The sequence below is a fragment of the Bos javanicus genome, chromosome 12 (assembly GCF_032452875.1).
Source record: "Bos javanicus breed banteng chromosome 12, ARS-OSU_banteng_1.0, whole genome shotgun sequence".
Taxonomy (NCBI): Eukaryota; Metazoa; Chordata; class Mammalia; order Artiodactyla; family Bovidae; genus Bos; species Bos javanicus.
Genome location: NC_083879.1, coordinates 34,510,790 through 34,530,845, shown reverse-complemented (window position 1 = coordinate 34,530,845; position 20,056 = coordinate 34,510,790). Strand labels below are relative to the sequence as shown.

General features: G+C 45.7%; 1 protein-coding gene across 6 annotated transcripts in view; it reads left to right on the top strand.

Moving 5' to 3' along the window:
* Positions 1-4,351: 4,351 nt before the first annotated feature.
* The window catches only part of TNFRSF19 (TNF receptor superfamily member 19), a 91,142-nt gene continuing 75,437 nt past the window's right edge, over positions 4,352-20,056 (top strand). For 2 of the 6 annotated variants that reach the window (XR_009740010.1, XM_061434959.1), the window contains exon 1: positions 4,357-4,854. The gene's annotated coding sequence lies outside the window, so the exon portion shown is untranslated. Of the gene's footprint in view, positions 4,855-4,885; positions 5,252-13,179; positions 13,345-20,056 lie in introns of those variants that run through there. The other 4 variants (XM_061434955.1, XM_061434958.1, XM_061434960.1 and 1 more) reach the window with 4 other exon arrangements.

The following is a 20,056-nucleotide window of genomic DNA, read 5'->3' as shown; positions in this document are numbered from 1 at the left end:
AAAGGCGAGTGGGGTGACATATTTAAAATGTTGAAAGGAAAAGCAAAAAAATCATCAAAAAATTCTTCAGAGAAAAGGTAAGTTTCCAGGTGCTGCTAGTGATAAAGAATCCGCCTGTCAATGCAGGGGACTGTGGGTTTGATACATGGGTTGGGGAGGTCCACTGAAGAAGGAAATGGCTACCCACTCCAGTGTTCTTGCCTGGAGAATCCCATGGATAGAAGAGCCTTGAGGGCTACAGTCCATGGGGTCGCAAAGAGTCGGACATGACTTAAGAGACTTAGCATGCTCATATGCACCTAGAGCTTGCAATACACATCTACAATTTCTTAGTCAACAGATTGAGAAGGAAGAAATTAAATTTTTTTCTGTTCACAGATGTCATGATTATTTACAGACAATCCCAAAGAACTGACCCAAATAAACGATGGAAAAATTCCTGGAACAAGTAAGTGATAAGAGCAAGGTTGCAGGATATAATACACAAAAGTCAATTGCGTTTCTATATACAACCACTGAACACTTGAACCTTGAAATTACAAACACAATGTCATTTATCTTAACAACCTACCCCCCAAAACTAAAATATTTCGGTATAAAATATTTCAAATGTATTATATATACGAGGAAAAGTACAAAACTCTGATTAAAGAATTCAAAGAAGATCTAAATGAATGGAGAGATATTTCAAGTCCTTGAATAGGGAGATCCACTGTTAAGATGTCAGCTTTTCCCAGTGTGATCTAAAGGGTCAATGGACTCTCAATCAGAATTCTATGTATGACACAGGACATTGCATTTGTCAAAATCTATACACCTCCTTTGTACAATTCTGTAATGGCAGTGAAACTATTCCATCTGAAACAGGATACTATGCATTTGTTAAAATCTGTAAGAACTGTGCAACACAATGAGTGACCTTTAGTGTGAAGTAGGCAATGGCACCCCACTCCAGTACTCTTGCCTGGAAAATCCCATGGATGGAGGAGCCTGGTGGGCTGCAGTCCATGGGGTCATGACTGAGCAACTTCACTTTCACTTTTCACTTTCATGCACTGGAGAAGGAAATGGCAACCCACTCCAGTGTTCTTGCCTGGAGAATCCCAGGGACGGGGGAGCCTGGTGGGCTGCCGTCTATGGGGTCGCACAGAGTCGGACACGACTGAAGTGACTTAGCAGCAGCAGCAGCAGCAGGGACTTCAGTTAATAAAATATATCAGGTCTTCCCTGGTGGTCCAGTGGTTGAGAATCTGCCTGCAATGTAAGGGACACTGGTTCAATCCCTGCTCCCGGAAGATCCCACGTGCCACAGAGCAGCTGAGCCCATGTGCCACAACTACTGAGCCCATGCGGTGCCACTATTGAAGTCCATACTCCCAGAGCCTGTGCCTCTGCAACCAGAGAAGCCACCACAGTGAGAAAACCCACATATGGCAACACAGAGTAGCCCCCGCTCACCGCAACTAGAGAAAGCCTGTGTGCAGCAATGAGGACCCACCACAGCCAACAAATAAATAAATCTCAAATAATAATAATAATGTATCAATACTGGTCCAGCCCCATGACACAGCCAGGTGGTAGAGACAGGACGTGGGGAGGAGAACGAGATATGCCGTCTACACAGGACGTGGCTCTAGGGATCGGAAATAAGACTTCAACTCAGTATTGTTCAACTGAATCATAACAGAGTGGGGGCTGACATATTTCTTATTGTCATAGCATATGACTTAATTTCTCAAATCTAAGATTCCCAGAGGAGAGAGAGGAAAGCTGTGCAGGGGGTCCCCTTCATGGAGCCCTGCAGAAGTAACCGTGGTGTGGCCATGTCTCCATACTGCAGGAGCCTCCATGGGCACAGCCCTCGTGGGTTGGGTCAGGAGGTCAAGCCTCGTTCCAGGCGGCCTTCAGCCACACTCTGCTCCTGGTGATATAGGTGGTCCTAACCTCGCTTCCTGTCGTCTCACATGTGGGGGGCTCTCGGCCACAAGAGAAACAACTCAAAATAATTCTCAGCCACTGGGTGAATAAACTCCTCCTTTGGAGATGATATCACATTTCTAGGCTTCCCTGGTGGCTCAGTGGTAAAGAATCCACCCGCAACACGGGAGACCTGGGTTCAGTCCCTGGGTCGGGAAGATCTAGAGGAGGGCATGGCAACCCACTCCAGTATTCTTGCCTGGAGAATCCCATGGACAGAGGAGCCTGTTACAGTCCATGGAGTTGCAAAGAATCAGACACAACTGGGCGTGCACGGATCACTGCGTCATCATCGTCACATTTCTAGACCTACTCTGAACTACAGATCTTCCTTGGAGGATCGCTTGAGTGGTTTTCACTGAAGTTCCTGCTTTCAAATGCATCCTGCTAGCTTCCAGTGGAAGTGTCAGAATCCTGACCCGGCCCCTCACCTAATTTCCATTGGTGTTGAATTCTATCAATACATTAGGATTTTACATGCTTATCCGAAGAGCCTCACAGAGCATCTGTGTGTGTCTAGGTATGGTCAGTTGCTCAGTCGTGTCCGACTCTTTGCAACCCCATGGACTGTATGTAGCCCTCGAGGCTCCTCTGTCCATGAAATTTCCCAGGCAAGAATACTGGAGTGGGTTTCCATTTCCTCCTCAGGGGGATCTTCCTGATTGAACCTGCGTATCCTTTGCATATAGGGCTTATAAATTGCTATGTTGGTGTATCAGGAAACATAACTTCTGAGCGCTGCTTGGTGGAATATGGATTTCACACTAGGGGCAAGGCTGGGTTAACTCAGAAAAGAAATGAGTACATGGCCACTGGGAAATATTTTGTCCTTTTTGGTATTCTCTATGTATTCTGTGGAGCCCAGGTAATGTTACGTGGAGTCCAAGTATCACAGGAGTTTTCGTGGTATACTTTTGAGAAGTCATAGGAAATCATACCTTGATCATATACTATCTGAGCTCTAAGCATCTTTGAGAAATGACCTGTGGGGGAGGAAAATTGTACAAGAAATGCTGGAGGAAGTGATTACTTAAATGTTAAATACTGAATTCAACTGTGGAAACCAAAAATTTTGCTATCAAAATTTGAGAATCTCAGACATCTAGAAATAAACATACCATAAACCACATTTTCAAAAATCACATGAGGAAAGAATTAGATGAAACTTATTAGGAAGAGGAGTATATAATGTATATAAATTAAATTCTATTGTCTTCTAAGTTTTACAAAAATATTTTTAACTGACTTCTAAAGGTTGGCAAGTTGCCATTAGAAAACAGAAAAATTTCCTTCAGGCCATAGAAGAGTGGCCTGGAATTCAGAAATGGACTGTATCCTGGATTGTAAGATGAAATTTTGAAATTATTTTCTATTTTAATAAATACTAAAAATAAACTTATTTTATTGAATCTGCTGTTGTTCAGGAAGGATAGTCAGACAATCTAAATAATTTGTAATAAGTTTCAGGTTAAAACATGAATAAATAGACTAAATGTGATGACTTTTAGTGAGTTAGGAGTCCAAACTATGGGTTTAGGAGAAATGGTCCTAAAAGGCAAGGAACACAGCCTTCTTTATTTTTGTGAATTGTATTTTTTAATATTTATTTATTATATTTATTTAATTGACTGGGCCAGGCCTTAGTTACGTGGGATCTAGTTCCCCCATCAGGGATCAAACCAGGTGCCCTGCACTGGAAACCACTGGACCAACAGGGAAGTCCTTCTTTTGTGCATTTTAAATACTCGATAGGTGTTAATGAATTACACCTATCTAAGAAGTACACGTAGTTTTGAAATCTAGTTTTCTGAATCCTAAACTAAGATCAAGACTATGTCGGGCCCAGTGGCTTAAGTGAGAGGGTGAGAGATATCAAAATACTGAGTAACTTAGTTATCTGCTCGTTAATGACTTTGATTAAAGCGCCGGTGATTAATATTGGCAACGTCTAATAATTTAAGTTTCAAGGAAAAGACAGGTTACTCAAAATCCGTAAGGACTGGTCACAGGGAAGGCCGGATCAGCCTTCCCTCGGGGTCCCCACTGCTTCTCGGAACCATCCTGGAGACTGGACGCCGGCTCTGCGGGACGCACCGCGGGCAGATAAAGGCTGTGTCTCTGGCAGCCAGGACGGCTCGGGGGTCCGCTCCCCACGGAGTGGCCCCGCAGCAGCTTCCAGGAGTTGCCGCTGGGGCCGCGGGCGCGCAGCGCGATCGGAGGCGGCTGCCCTGCCCCCGGGCGCGCTCTCCGCGGGCGGCCGTCCTGCCAGGAGGCGGTGAGGTCATGGGACCCGCGGCTCCGAGAGATGAAAGGGCCCCGGCGCGGCCGGCTGGCACCAGGCGAGGCTCCCAGCGCGCAGCCTGGGCGCAGCGCGGGGGCCCGAGCGCCTCGGGCCCAGACTCTCAGCCCGGGCCGGGGGGCACCGCGGGGGCTTCCTGGGTGCCAGGGAAGAGGAGAACGACGGGATCCGGGTCAAACAAAAGAATCCGAGGGCGGGGAGGCGCGGGGGCGGCTACCTGCTTGAAAGGAGCGTTCCTAGAGCCCTGCGCGCGCGCGCGCTCTCTCTCTCTCTCTCTCTCTCTCTCTCTCACACACACACACACACACACACACACATACACACGCACACAGCCACTTGGCCTGCCTTTGATGTGCGGCAACTGATCACCGATCAGATTACGGGCATTTCATCTCCCTGCTCGTCTGCCTTTGATCTGCAGGCTTCATTTTCTTTTCCCGGGTTGGAGGTTTCGTCTGGGCTTGTGCCGACATACATTTTTGGGAAGGTACAAGCGTTGGGCGCAGAAGGGCTGCCAAGGAGAAACTCAGTTGCCGAAAAGGGTGGTGAGTCCTTGGAAAGACTTCAGCACGTTGAAGGTACAGCGATTTCTGTTTGTTGTGGCTTTCGGTGCACTTTTCCTGCGTGTTCTCAGAAAAGAGGGTTTTAGTCTAGGGGGCCACGAGCATTTCTGTCCTTGAGTACTCTGTGTGTGTGTGGATGAAAGGAAATCCGATACTCCGGGGTCGGTTTGGTAGTTTGTACAAAGGGTTTGCAATCTGCCCCGCACATTTTACTTGGAAATGAGTTGTTCCAACAGGACCGAAGGGGAGGGAGCTAACTTGAGCCGTCTCCCCCGCCGCTGCAGAGCCCGAGGTCTGCAGGCTGTAACTGCTCTAAGTATTTACAAGTTGCTGTACTCAGTAAACAGGCGGAGGGACTCCATGGATGCCAATGCTTTCCTGTTTTCTCATAGAAAAGAGCACTGCATCTCTGGTAATACTGTTTCTTTATTTATTCTCTCACCTCCAAGACACTGGCCTAAGAAATACATTTCCTTATGCAGTATGTCCCCTCCAAGGAAGCACTGGAGAGCCATTCAAGTACGATTAAAGCCCTTTTCTGGGTAAAACTTAAGAACTGTCAGACAGGGAGGGTTAGGTTGTGCTGAGTTTGGTTTAAAAAGAAATCCTCTGGTGATCTTCTGGAACCTTTGCACGAGCCTCAAGTGCAGACACATCCCGGAGGTTAATATTCTTAAACTGACATGTACTTTTAATGCAGTGACAGCTGTTGTGAGTTAAAATTTGCCAACTGTTTATGAAAACTGGGTGATCAACAGTTACGATGTTACACAGTTTTTAGTCCCATTTTACCTTTAGTTTACACTCAGTATGGCAAAACCAAAGTATATGGCTGTGCTGAATGTACAAGTTAACTTGTCAATTCAATGATCACGCGTGCACAGTGGAAATGTAAGAGCACCGTGTTCATATTCGCTCATTTCAATGTTTTGGTCTTAGTTTTACTTGGGTAGAGTAGGTATCATCACGGCAGTCTATTTAATGCCAGCCGAACCACAAAGCAAGTATAAGTGATGAGATCAGTTATTTTTTAGTCAGAAATTCTGTTGAGACCGGAAGGGCCTAATGAGCCTCATTTCATGTGTAATTAATTTTTCAGAGCCAATTAATTAAATTACTTTCTAAATTTTCCTCTTGATATTTGAAGGAGCATAATTAGCATTGTTTACTTAATTTTAAAACTGATAGCTGTTAAGTGGAGATTATTTAAAACCATACCAAACTGACTTTATTTTTAAGATGTATCAGTAAGAATTTAAAAGATTTAACTCCTGTTTTTAGTCATGCCAAGACAGGCATTTAAATTTTTGTTTTACTGACAATGTGACAAAGCATGTTCACAAAATCCTGAATGATCAGCTTAGGTTGATTTTTTTTTTTTCATTTGTTTGCTGAAAAAGTCCTCCTTACATCACATCGCAGCAATAATGTTCACAATAGTTAGGATAAAGAATAATTAGGATAAAGAAAATTAAACTTTTAAAATAATGACTAAAGAGAAGATGCCTAAAGAAATAGTGCGCTTAAGAACTCAGTCATTTAGTTCAGATTTGGGACTTACAATTTTTTTTAATGACTATTATTCTGCTACTAGGCTCATTCTAAAAAACACACACTTTTTCAACAGAAAACAAAAGGGAGAATTGGCAATTATCTGATTAATTTAGGCTTTGCAGAGAGCTTGCTTGGGCAAGTCAAGTCATTGAAAATCCACTTCAGGGTCTGAATTAATTCAGGGAATTGTTTACATCTTGTGTCTTGGTTGAGAAAAGAAGCAGATTGTATTTGGTTTTAAAAGAAGGCTGCCTATTGCTAAATGTACAGGTACAGTCTTAAAAGTCATCTCTGAACTGATTGCTTTATGTTGATTTTGACTGTGATTTAAATCAGTAAGATTTCTTTCCACTGAAGAAAACCCTTACATTACATTCTTCAAAGCCCTTTCCTATCTGATGCTTCAATGGCAGCTTTGTTACTGCAGAAACTCTAAGACTTCAAAAGACTTATTTCTAGTCCTGATTCTCTCACTGAGCAGCTATGTGACCTTAAGGGATTCACTTCACTCCCCAGTGTTCTCATGTGGGGAATGAGGGAGTGGACCAGATCGTCCTCCTGAAATAAGCAGGGTGGAATTTTTATAGCTATTGTACTGATGAGGAAGCTAGGACTATGGAAAAGTCACTTGACTTTCTTAATTAAGTTACATGGCCAGTTTTCCAAGTCTTGGTCCTGTGTCCTTCCCAGTTCACCGTGGATATTTTCCAACACCTGCTAAAACAAATGCACTGCTGACTGGAGAACAGGGTTAGTTTGAAGATCAAGATAACCACTTCCTTCTGCTGTGTAGTTTTTTGTTTCCATGAGATATGTGTCAGTCAACTGGACCAGTCCTCTGATTTCCCAGTTGCTGTTGCTTCTGTGTTTCTAAGCAGTCTGAACACAATTACTGCCACACGCAATTTACCAGAACATTTAAAGTAATTTTCACAAAAATGTAATATATCTATGCAATGTGGAATTATATATACTTGTGTATGTGTAGATACAGGTGGGCATATATATTATGCACATATTTTGACATTATATGCACATTCTTTTTGTGTTTCCAAGGAATTGATACTTTCTTGAAGGATGTCAGTGAAAGTGAAAAGTTTGATGTAATAGTTAACTAAAGGTTGTTATTCCTTCCTGAAGAGTCCCAGTGGGATTTTGTGAGATTTCAGTTTACAGATTCAACATGGGCTTGTACATGATATATATTTCATATTACATTTGATTATATTAAGAATTCTTGAGCAAGTTTTCACTAACTCCTTCTGGGATTTTTTTCTTGGAAAAAAAAAGAATATATCTCTTGTGAATAAATTTATTTATTGACTATAAATTTTTCACATATACACTGATCTCAAGGCCAAATAGCTATCTCTCATGTGTTATCACCCTCATAAAGATTTCATATAAAGCTTTACAGATTATTACTTAGTAACATTCACTAGCATTTATTAATGCACTAGTTATTAATTCACTCTTATCTATGGAGTTCTTGTGTGTCAGGCACTCTGACAGTATTTTTAGGATACCATCTCATTTCCAGCAATTAATTTTGTCGCTGCAATTATACAGATGAGAAAAGTGAGTCTCAGAGGGATTAAATATCAAGTACAAGCTCACAGGACTAATTAAGTGCACCACTGGAGTCTGATTTCAATTCAGGTTCTTTTGTTTTAGGGCTGGGCAGTTAATTCTGTTATAAGAATTGCATGGAGCTGAACTTGACTGTTTAGCACACATTACAGCCAAAATTTTAGGAGGGGAATGGGCTTTTAAAAAAATTTTGTTTGGTATATTTTATGAGAGTTATTAGAATTTTTTGATCAATTTTTCCATCATTGGCCTAGAATCTTCAACTATAAAGGACCTCAGGATCTAAGTCATTCTTTCTCTGCTTCAGGACTGGACCACACTCATGCATCCATCATTGGTGTGGTTGGTCAGACTCTCTGTGATAGCAGGGCCAGTCCAGGACACCCTGGAAACTTTCAGAAACCAGTGCACCATTAAGGAGTGATTCTTTACATGTTGTCAGCACTACTTAGAGGAATGGGCTACGAAAGGGGGCGTGAGGAGGCTCCCTGGTGGCCATGCTCCCTCAGGTCCACTCACTGGCTGAAATCACCACTCCAGCCTGGTTATCTCTCCCATCCTTGCTTGCAAAGTACTTCAGCATCACCCATTGTGACTTAACTCTGCCCTTTGATGAGGGGGCGGAGGGAGATAACATGGGGGTTCTGAGCGACTTGATCAGACCAATTCTTCCAACACAACTTGCTCCCTCTCTGATAAGCGTTCTGAGAAGCATAGCTTTCTCCATCCTGTCAGTGGCGCCCAGGACTTAGACAGCCCTACAGCCTAGCCTTGGGGGCTGCTGCCCAGTAAGCCTGCTTCTTCATCCCACCATGTACAGAGGAGTCAGTCCCCTGTGTTTCTTGGGAAGCAGAAAAGGAGCATCATGGCCTGTTTCTTCTCTCAGTAAGCACAGAAGAAGATTTTGACCAACGTGGTGTCATAAACTCACCAGGATCAGTGCACCTGCTGCAACTTATAGCAATTTTGCACTATAGATGTCATGAGTTTGACATTATATCAACTGAATAAATACCCTCCTTGGCCTGTGTTAGTCGCTCAATTATGTCCAACTCCTTGTGACCCTATGGACTGTAGCCCACCAGGCTCCTCTGTCCTTGGGATTTCCCAGGCAAGAACACTGGAGTGGGTTGTCATTCCCTTCTCTAGAGGATCTTCCCGACCCAGGAATCAAACCTGGCTCTCCTGCATTGCAGGCAGATTCTTTACCATCTGAGCCACCAGGGAAGCCCTAAGCCACATGTATTAATTTATGCATTCTTGGTATGGTGATGATTATATTAAGAGTCAGGAAGCCTGGATTTTGGATCCTGCTTTGTTATTAACTTGGTGTGTGACCTTGGACAAGTTGTTCCCTGTCAGGCCCCCGCCCTACACAGATGGTCTGACATCAATGGTCAGCAATGGGTGCTGGGAATTACTTAAATATTTGGGTCTTTGTTATATTCCCCTTTATTTTCCTAACTATATTTGGCAAACTTTGTAACTCTTTGAGATTTTTACCCCTATTTATTCATTCATTCAACAAATTTTTAATGAGTACCTACTATGCGCCAGGCACTGTGAAGGAACAGACAGAATTCACGATTCTTATGTGACTTGCATTCTGCTCCTTTCCCCCATGAAATAGTGTTTTATGCTGAAAATTACTTGAAAGTCAAGCAATTTTTCATTAACTTTTATTTCAGTGAGCTAGCTTATCACGGAAACTATTTTCCCAAGAGGTTTGTTAACTTCATTGGTTCAACTTTTTTAGGAACATATTCTAAACAGATACACTTCAAATCAGCCTAGCTATTGCTAAAACTAGCTTCAGAAAGCCAACTCTTAACGTTATCTTTAAAACTACACCTCTACCAAAATCCTCGTAAGAATTTGGCTCTTTCAGGGAATTGCTTAGTGGTCTAGTGGTTAAGTCTCTGGACTTTCACTGCCATGGACCAGGGTTTGATCACTGGTCCCAGGGAACTAAGATCCCTAAATCCCCAGTAGCCAAAAAAAAAAAAAAAAAAGAATTTAGCTTTGTCAGTAAAATTTCAGTTCATTAATAACAACCAGTGTGGAACTTCCCTGGGTTTCCCAGATGGCTCAGCAGTAAAGAATCCTTCTGCCAATGCTGGAGACAGTTTCAATCCCCGGATTGGGAAGATTCCCTGGAGAAGGGATTGGCTACCCACTCCAGTATTCTTGCCTGGAGAATCCCATGAGGAGAGGATCCTGGCGGGCTACTGGGTCCACAGGGTCCCAAAGAGTCACACTGAGTGACTGAGAACACATGCATGTGGGATTTCCCTGGCAGTCCAGTGGTTAAGATTCCACACTTCCACTGAGGGGGTGTGGGTTCCATCCCTGGTCAATGAACTAAGGCCCCAGATGCCAAAAAGTTAAAACAAAAAGAATAAAAATGCACTCAATAGTCACAGTGCAGCCATTCAGTGCTCCTCACTGTCAAGCACCATTCAGGTTATCACAGATCTCTGATGCTTGGCACTGTGTGCCTGACAAAAGGCTGCCATTTAGTGAGCACTGATGGTGTGCCAGACACTGGGCTGAGCTCTTTGCATCCCTTATCTTACTGAACAACGACCAATGGAACAACGCCTTTTGCAGTTGAAGAAGCATAAGTTTGGGAAGGTCAAGTAACTTTTCCAAGGGCATACAGCTAGTGAGTGGCGATTTAGCATCCAAGGCCAGAATGTGAAATGCCAGCGGCCGGGTGTGTCCATCAGACCTGTCCATGGAGAGTTAGTGGGCTCAGGGGAAACTCAGCCACACACATGTGAGATAGTGCAAAATGACTGAACGAAGTAATGTGCTACTGTCTCAAGCAGAAAGTGAGGCCAGAAGAAAACAAAGGAGTTCCTGGTCTGGCAGATTAAATTCCTCTCAGAAAACACTGAACATTCATGTGAACGTTCGATACTATCAAAGGTGTACGTTTGAGCAAAATATGCCACTTCTTGAAAGCAGAACTCCTTTTAACTCCTTGAGGAAGAAAGCTAACTCACAGAAACAGGGCAGGAGGGAGAATGTGGCAAGTGCTGTCCTTGTCTTAAGAAGGCCTCAGACCTTAGGGAGACTCGTGAGAGCTGTGGCTTCTGGCGTGCGAAGGAGTCAGGTGAGGGAAAGAGGTGAGCATGAAGCGGAAGCTTGGGGAGCAGAGGAAGGGCAAGTTCAGGGCACACTGGAGGCAAGGCACGCAGACCAGTTTGGCCGGAATATGAAGTGGTCGGTCTAGAGGGAGGAAAGATAAGGCTGAAGATGTGGGTGGAGCCCAGACATGGAAATCCCTGACTGCTAATTTAAAGGATGGAGAAGCCATTCTTCACAGTGAAGAATCATTGTAAGTCTTTTCATTGGTCAGTGACCACGATGTAAGGCAGGAGGAAGACAGATGGGCTGGACAGGGTAGTGGGGAAGGAGGTTTGAAAAGGCAAGGCATTCAGGCGAAAGGTGCGGAGGGCCTGCACTGTGGTTGAGGTGATGGGGTTAAGAGAGAAAGAGGGAAAAGGGTGAATGTGTGAGACCTTACAAAGAAGCAGCAGTAAGTCAGCTTAAGGATGGTAGATGGAGGATCCCCTGTGTGCTAAGCTCTGGGCTACCAAGAAAATAAGAGGTGCCCTCGGGGAGGTGGGGTCCAGTTAGACAAACAGGTGACTACCATCTAAGAGGGAGCTTGTGAGTGAAGTTCAGGGAGTATTGTGGTCCCAGATCACAGCTGACAGGTAGGTTTGGGAAATTCAGGCTCACCTTGAGTTTCAGGTATAATGTGTGCATGCATGCTAAGCCGCTTCAGTCATGTCCAGCTCTTTGTGACCCCATGGACTGTAGCCCTGGAGAATTCTCCATCTATGGGATTCTCTAGGCAAGAATACTGGAGTGGGTTGTCATTCCCTTTTCCAGAGAATTTTCCTGACCCAGGGATCGAACCGGCATTGCTTATGACTCCTGCACTGGCAGTCAGGTTCTTTACCAATAGGGCCACCCAGAAAGTCCTCAAATAGGATAGGGTATATCATTTGTAAATTATTAAAAGTAAGTTATTATTGCAGTTTCTATTCCGGCCATGACAACCTTGAGGTTGACACTTGGAAGGATATTTTTAAAGTATTTTTCACAACTGCCTAGTACTGCACTGGGCATTCTCAGTGTGGGGTCATGCGTATGGGTAACTAACTGTAGCAACGTACTCAATCTACAAACACTTATTGAAGGCTACTATGGGCCTTGGGGTACAGAAAGGAAACATAGGATTTGGTTCCATTCAAAGGAACGTGAAGTTTTGCCAGGGAATCAAAGCCAACGAAGGGAGCGGTGCGCTCCTCTGCACCAACGCAATGCCTGCGTGGCATCTTGGGCTGGAGAGAAGTTTGTCCACTTACTCACTGGCCAGATGACGATAATTGCTTACATTTCTATAGCATTCTACTGCGGAAAACCTTTTTCTGTACTTGGTCCTTTTACTCCGTCCACCGAAGGTGCGGAGTAGGCACCCTTAGCTCCGCTTCTTAAGTGTGCAAAGTGAAGTTTGGACACCATCCGTTCACGAGATGCGTGTGGAGGCCTGGATCCCCGGGAGCTTGGACCAGACCGCGCTGGACCTATGGGTGCACCGGGCCCTCTGGAAGCCAGTGTCCCTTGGACCCTCCGGGAAAAGCCTCTGTGAGTGGGGAGGAGCCCGGTGGGCCAGGTCCTGGTGATCTGGACCCACTGCACTCGTGTCACGTGGCTTCCCGCGCCTTTCCTGGCCCAGAGGCGGGCGCAGGGTAGGTGATGAGCAGCGCAGAGGCACGAAGCCTGGAAGCCCGTCCAGGTGGACACGAGGGTGCCACTCTAGCCGCAGGCAGTGACACAGCCCCGCTCTTGGCGGTCCGGATGAGCACTCTCCGCCCTGCCCAGGCCCGCCTGCGGGATGCAGTCAACAGCTCCCGCAGCCCCGGGGGCCACGGGCGGCTCAGCTGCGGCCTAAGGTGCCCGGGGCCGGTGGGGACAGCCTGGAGCCCAGGGGGTGTGAGGTGCCTCTGCTGTGGGCGGGGCCGAGGGGTGGGTGTGGCCACGATGTAGGCGGGCCATGGGGTGGGCGGGGCTCAGACGTGGGCAGGGCAAGCGGTGGCGCCGCCGGGAGCCTGCGGGCCGGAGGGGACGTGGGCGGGAATTCTGGTGGGCGGGGCCCCGGGTGGGCGGGGCCGGGAGGCGGTGGCGGTTGCCGGGCTACCGGGGAGCGCGGGGCCGCGGCGCAGGGCAGTGCAGGGCGCGCGAGTGAGGAGCGGACCCCGGCCCAGCTCCGCGCCGCGTGCCGCGCGCCCCTGAGCCTCCGATCGCTGTCGGGACCTGTGGGGTAGCCTCCAGGCACCGGGGAAGGTAGGTGCCCGCAGCTCACCCGGCCACGCCACGCGGCTGTCCCAGCCCTCGCCCCGGCGGATCCCCGCGAAACGCGCGCTGAGAGGAGGCGGCCGCGGGTGGAGACCGGGGGTGCCACCCTGGGCTGCCCGTGCGCAGGGCAGGGGTAGGGAGGACAGGGCCGGCGGAGGCGACCCCCTGGGAGGGCTGACGGCGGGGGGCAAGGAGATGCAGGAGCTGGGGGAACGCCCCCCGGCCCGCGTGGGCGACCGGACCGAGCGCGCTGACCCTCTGTGCAGGGATCTAGTCAACAGAATGCTGCGCGCAGGCGAAGGTGTGTGTGCGTGCAAGTGTGTGCTCGCCCGGCCTGGACCGGGCGCTGCAGCCCTCCCGGCGGGAAGCGGTCTGCAGGCGGGCGGGCGGTGTGAGAGCCCGGGAGGGAGGAGGTGCCGGCACGGTGATGCACAGGGCCGCTCTCGCAGCCTTGGTCAGGGGTCTCCTGCCATTCAATGGCATAGAGATGTAGATCATTCCCTCTTGAGAAGGAAGTTTGCAAGCACCCAGCTGCAGCGATCTGTTTCGTTGGTAGAGAGCTATGCGTCACACCTACAGTTACCATTGTAGGAAATGCATGTCCTTGTTTGTTTTTTTCATTTAAAAAAGGACTCAGTTTGCAGACAAACAAGACCAGTAGCCATTGTTTGGTATTTCTTTAATTGAAATAGTTTAACTCAAACTATGAATGGGTGGTTTTTACTTCAGTGACAGTTTTCCTTTACTGTTTACAATAGAAGAAAATTTCTTTATATAAACAGGAAACAGTTACTGTTAAACATGACTTAGGCAAACAGAAGAATTTATTTTGATGTGTTGTTATTTCATAATCAGATACCTATATGCAAAGGAGAAGATTATATTGCATTAGTTCAGGGTTTACTCTCTCTGTTTTCTGTTGTACAGCTTCACCTTAGACGTCTTTGCCATGCTTCTTTCATGTAGTTTAAAAACATGTCTTATTTCAAGCACTTTATCATCTAATTTAAAGATACATAACTAGAGGGGGTGAGAATAGAGTCCTACCCTGGAAAACAGTTTTTGACAGTTATCATTCACAGAGATCTCAGTACTTGAAAAGAGTTTTTCTTCACATAATATTTATCAAGTCCTGGCAGTAATACAAAACACAGAAATGCAGTTTCACTTTGAAAATACTCCCTTGGCATGAATACATGGTGCTTTATCGTGAGCTCTTTGTTTGTTTCTTTTTAACCCTTGTAAGTGTCTCATGAGGTCTACTTTGTTATGGAGGCCAGGTGTCTTTAAGTACTTTGGAATTTTTTCCATACTAAGTGCTGACTCTAGGATGTTGTATTAGCATATTCTGGGACATTCATGGAATTTATTTGTTTCTTTGATGGGAGTGTCTTTAGGCTCTGAGTCCAGACTGAATTTTGAATTTGAAGGTAAGCACATAGGGAGACTTTTTTATGCACTTGAAATTGTAAAGTGCCTTTCCTACCCAGATGACTTGAATAAAGAACATTGCTAACATTTAAGAGGCTTTTTAAAAGAACAGAAAATTTGTTTTTTAACCTCAGATGATGTTTAACTTACATAGAATGTATTTGTACATACATGTAATAATTACATGCTGTTCTTAGTATGTTAATTTAATTTACTAGTTGTAGCTCTAATATGTGAATCCAGGGTATTTGGGGACATTTGACATCTGAATGTGGAGTTCTGCTAACACTCCTGAAGAGACTTTGGTTCTCCTTTTTCATCCATTTAAACATCCAAACCCAAGCTTAACCCAGTCCTCTGCAACCGGATGAGCCATACAAAAATTAACAAAGCACAAACAAAGACTGAAGGATCTTTAAGGAAAATAGCCAAGTCCTCTTAAATCTGATAAATCAGTATTTAAAGTCAAGCATTTAAAGATTTGGAAAAGGCCAGCATGCTCTGTCTGTCGACAACAGGTTGAATAAATATATGCCCTGAATAAAGAGACAGCTGCTCATGTGATAAGAGAGCAGGAACAGCTTAACAGTGAGAGGTGTTTGTCTCATGGCAGCTGATTCTTAAATGTTCATAACCTTTCTAAAATGACCTTCTGGCTGAAGAAAAAGAACAGTCAAGCAGTACGAACGCAATTTCCTTTCATGATTTACTGGCTGAGCAGTGAGTTCATTCATCGTATTTTATCTGTCTCAACTGTTTACATTTAGAAGTAAGATGTTTAAACAGTATTGGGTTATCACGTAGTCCACACATCACAGAATATGTGCCTTTTAAATTGGAGTTTTGAGAGCTGGGTTTTTAAAAGGAGGACAGCCAACCTCAGCAATTATATACCAGAGGAGCTTGTCTACCTGAAGATTAAATGTTATTCAGCCAACTCTTCCCCTCTGTCTGCTCAGATGGTTCTAAGATGAGAAAGTTCTAAAAGAATGGAGGCCATTTATAACGGAGAACTCTGCACATGCTACAAGAGGGGTTTGGGAATCTGTCCAGACTTCTAAAGTAAAAATTTAAACAGCTGTGTTGTAGACATTGTTATGCACAATTCTCTTAGAATAGACTGTATGGATGTTTGGGGTCCCTTAGACCCTGATGCTACAATTGTCCTATTTGTCTTTTAGGACTGAAAAACGTTAGTAAAGTTGGGGAAGAGTACCCAGTTACAGTATGCTAGTTGATTAAGCATTTTGAGAACACTGTGGCTTCCTAAGGCAAAAATGACAGCGTTTAAAACTCAGAGAAATAGAAAGAATTATTTTCAAAAAACCTATCCTAGTTTGCTGCTGCTGCTGCTGCTGCTGCTAAGTCGCTTCAGTCGTGTCCAACTCTGTGCGACCCCATAGATGGCAGCCCACCAGGCTCCCCTGTCCCTGGGATTCTCCAGGCAAGAACACTGGAGTGGGTTGCCATTTCCTTCTCCAACGCATGAAAGTAAAAATTGAAAGTGAATCAGCTTCTGTTAAAAAAAATTGTAGGAGCCTGATAGTGAGTGGCCCCTAATGGTTTTGAACTTTGAAGGAATTGAAGGTATTGTATTTGGCAACAGAACATTTTAAAGCTTGTAGAGTTTTTAGTAGAAAATATTTCTTGTCTTGAAAAGGGAAATCATTCCCACTTCCCAGCCAACAACAATATGTATATTTTTATTACCGCATACTTTCCTGAGTTTTCTAGGCCGCAAAAGGGGCTGCAAATTCTACTGTGTAAGAAGAACAATTTTCAGGATAGAGTGAAACTAAAGGTGAAGATACAGAAGAGCCAGCAGCTAGAGGTTGTTGCCGTGTGTGGAAATAGCAGCACCCTAGATTTCTAATTAATTTTTTATTCTCTTTGCATATGGAACTGAGATTATCCTCAGCCATTTATGATTGTGTTCCACCATTAAAATATAAGAGGCCGTACGTGTAGCACTGGCGTCATTTCAGTGCTGATTTTATAAATTGTAAGCCTGCCAGTTTAATGTTAATTTCTTAAAAAAATATCTCAGCTTATTGCATATTGGAAAAATGTATGAGTTGGTTGTGGCTTCATGACCTAGTGTATGAATAGTTTTACTAGATGAAAACGTTTTCCTGTTGCATGCTCTGCGTGTCAGATAATAAATCAAATGGCTTTGAAATATGAGGGGAAAAAGAAAATTAAGCAACTTTTTCTCGGAAAAAATTATTTAGATTATTTGAACCATTTTAAGATTCATATATTTTGGTCATTTATAAGATCAAAAATAAGGACCATTCTTGAAGATGTTACCGAATTGTTAAAATTTGGAAAGGTCACACGAGCTCTTCCTCCTTGGGGATGTTTGTTATTATTATAGCTCTATACTGAGAAACACCCTCCTCACCTGAACCGTGCTCTCCCACCATCACTTATGTTTCAAGCTCAAGGTGTGGTCGGTCGCACACATTTCCCCTTATATTATTTTACTCCTTATGACAACCCTAACATTTTACTGTTTCTAGTTAATGAATTTCTTCATTGCTTCAACATGTATTGCGCACATATTTTGGATGTGCTACAGTTCTAGAGCAAAATCACAGTTCTGATCACCAAATACTCCAACCCCAACTGGTGATGAACTCTTAACTGCTCGGCTGGTGATGCAGGAAGGTTGTGACGACAGGGGAGGTGGGGACCATAGCCCCCAACGCCTGAATTCCTCAGTGGATGGGATGGCAGCTGCTCAGCTGGAGCTTGGGTCGCCTTGACATGGGACTTGTGGATGCCAGGCTTTCAGTTTTCAGGGAAAGTCTTCATTTTTAATATGAAAACTGATCTTTAAAATTAAGTGCTATAGTGACTGAAAGAAGCGATGCGTCCTGACAAGATGCAATTCAAGGGCAACAGAGAGAGAGAAGAACCGGACGGTCACCCTGTGGGTTGGCAGGGCACCCAGGGTGCTTTAGGAGCCCAAGGGAGGGTGCCCACGCTAGGTTTAGGGAGACCCAGTGTGGCAGATCCAGGGAAGGCGTGGTAGGTGAGGCCCCGAGTGCAGGAGAGCCTGGGGGCAGAAGCAGGGGCAGCTGGAGGGATCTGCAGGTTGGAGCAGCCCCGTGGTTCAGATCCAGTGGGTCTGCCCGGCTCAGACGGGGGAAGCCTGGGGCTGCCGCTCCCAGCCACTCCCGGAAACCCTGAGCTCTGCCCAGTGACACATGCACCAGCCCAGGTCTTCGGGATCTGGATCAGCAAGGGGAGGAGGATGCCTTTCATTTCCGCACCTGTGGATTTACCCTCTCCGGGGGCTGGCAGTTAGGTGGCCTGCATGTTAGTTACCGTTCATTCAAATGAGCAGGCTGAGAAGCTTGATCTGATAAGCAGTCACTTTCTCTGCCGCTGAAAAGTGTTTGCCAGCTCTGGGCTCTTCGTTTTTGCTTGCCTGGTTCTCTTGACACCTGCTTGCTGTTGTTGGAGACGGCGAGACAGCAATCCCACACGCCTGGATTCCTGTACACCAGACATCTTTGGTCTTCTCCTGATTGCCGCGGCTGGTTTCTCTGCACACATTTTGGAAAAACAGGCACCAGACTGCTAGTTGATGTATCGTCTGGACACTGAGGCAAAATGTGAAAGTCCCTGTGGGCCCATTGTTGTTTAGTTGCTAAGTTGTGTCTGACTCTTTGCGACCCCAGGACTGCAGCCCGCCCGTCTCCGCTGTCCATGGGATTTCCCAGGCAAGAATATTGGAGTGGGTTGCCATTTCCTTCTCCAGGGGATCTTCCTGGCCCAGAGATCAAACCCACACCTCCTGCATTGGCAGGCAGATTCTTTACCTCTGAGCTACCAGGGAAGCCCAGACCCATTGTCCATAATCTCATAATGTGTATATTCTGTGCTTGTCAGGTCCTTCCCCAGATAAACAGAACACTGGCATCTATAAAAAGCATTTCTTTACCTGGGCCAGTCCCAGAAGTTAAAAGCAATTTCAGTAAATACCTTTTTATTGCCTTATTTTTATTTTAAACATTATTACTTACATGCTTGTTATTCCATTAAATTTTCCTTCTTTTTTTTATGAATGCCAACACATTTCATAAGTGATTTCATTTTATTCCAGGAAATTCAAGGTCATGCTTAGAACACTCCACCGGCTGAATGGTTTATTTCTGAATAGTTCTTGGTCGGGCAGTCTGAAGAGGTTCAGCAGCTCTGTTCCGCCAAGAGCTCGGGCCAAGCGCCCCTTTACCGCACCCTCCCTCAGGTGGCTTCTCCTCCTTGCAGGCACTAACAGCTGCTCCATCAGAGCTGGTGGGATGAAGGGTTGCACTGCTGAACACTTTATTTAAGTGGTTGTACAGCTTTGCAGTATCGATCAGTTTGGTGGAGTCCTACAGAGCTAAGGGTCTTAGATACTCACTGGGGTGGGTACAACCCTTAGTCAGCCTGGCAGAGCGCCCAGAGCCCTGCCTTGGGGTCACCAGGAATGAGTTTTCTTTGGTTTCCACCATTTCTAGTCCGTGTGTCCTTTGGGTCTCAGTGTCCTCCCTTGTATGGGGATAAACACCTCGTGAAGAGAGTAGGTAGTGAGGAAAGAAGCTGTCTTTTGTCCAGAGCACGGACATGGTCCTCGATGCTGTGAATGCCTAGTTCACTGGCCCTGTTCTGTCTTCAAACACCCTCTGCAGCCTCAGGTCCAGAGGTCTGAAATGCTGCCTGGTCGATCGTGACCATTTGGGTGTCCCACATTTGTCCAGCAGGTTGCAGCCTTCAGGGACTGTCAGTACACTGGATCATTTGCTCCTCAAGGGTAATGTCATTAACAAAGGCAGGGTGTGTTCATGTTAAGTAGCTTCAGTCATGTCTAACTCTTTGTGACCCCATGGACTATAGCCTATCAGGCTCCTCTGTCCTTGAGGATTCTCCAGGCAAGAATACTAGAGTGGGTTGCCATTCCCTCCTCCAGGGGATCTTCCCGAGCCAGGGATCGAACCCGGGTCTCCTGCATCTCTGGCGTTGGCAGGCAGGTTCTTTACCACTGATCCAACTGGGAGGCCCAATAATGTCAGCACCCATTGCTGACCCGTATTGAGCACTTATTATGTGCCAGGAACAGTCATGTCTCAGAGCTGTCAGGCTCACTTATTGCTCACAGCCATTCTGGAGGCAGTCCTGTCACTGCACCCAGTTCAGAGAAGAGGAGACTCGGGTCAGGTCCACAGTTAGTTAGTGATGCTCCCAAGGGCAACAAAAACCATGGCATCCTCAGCAGCCA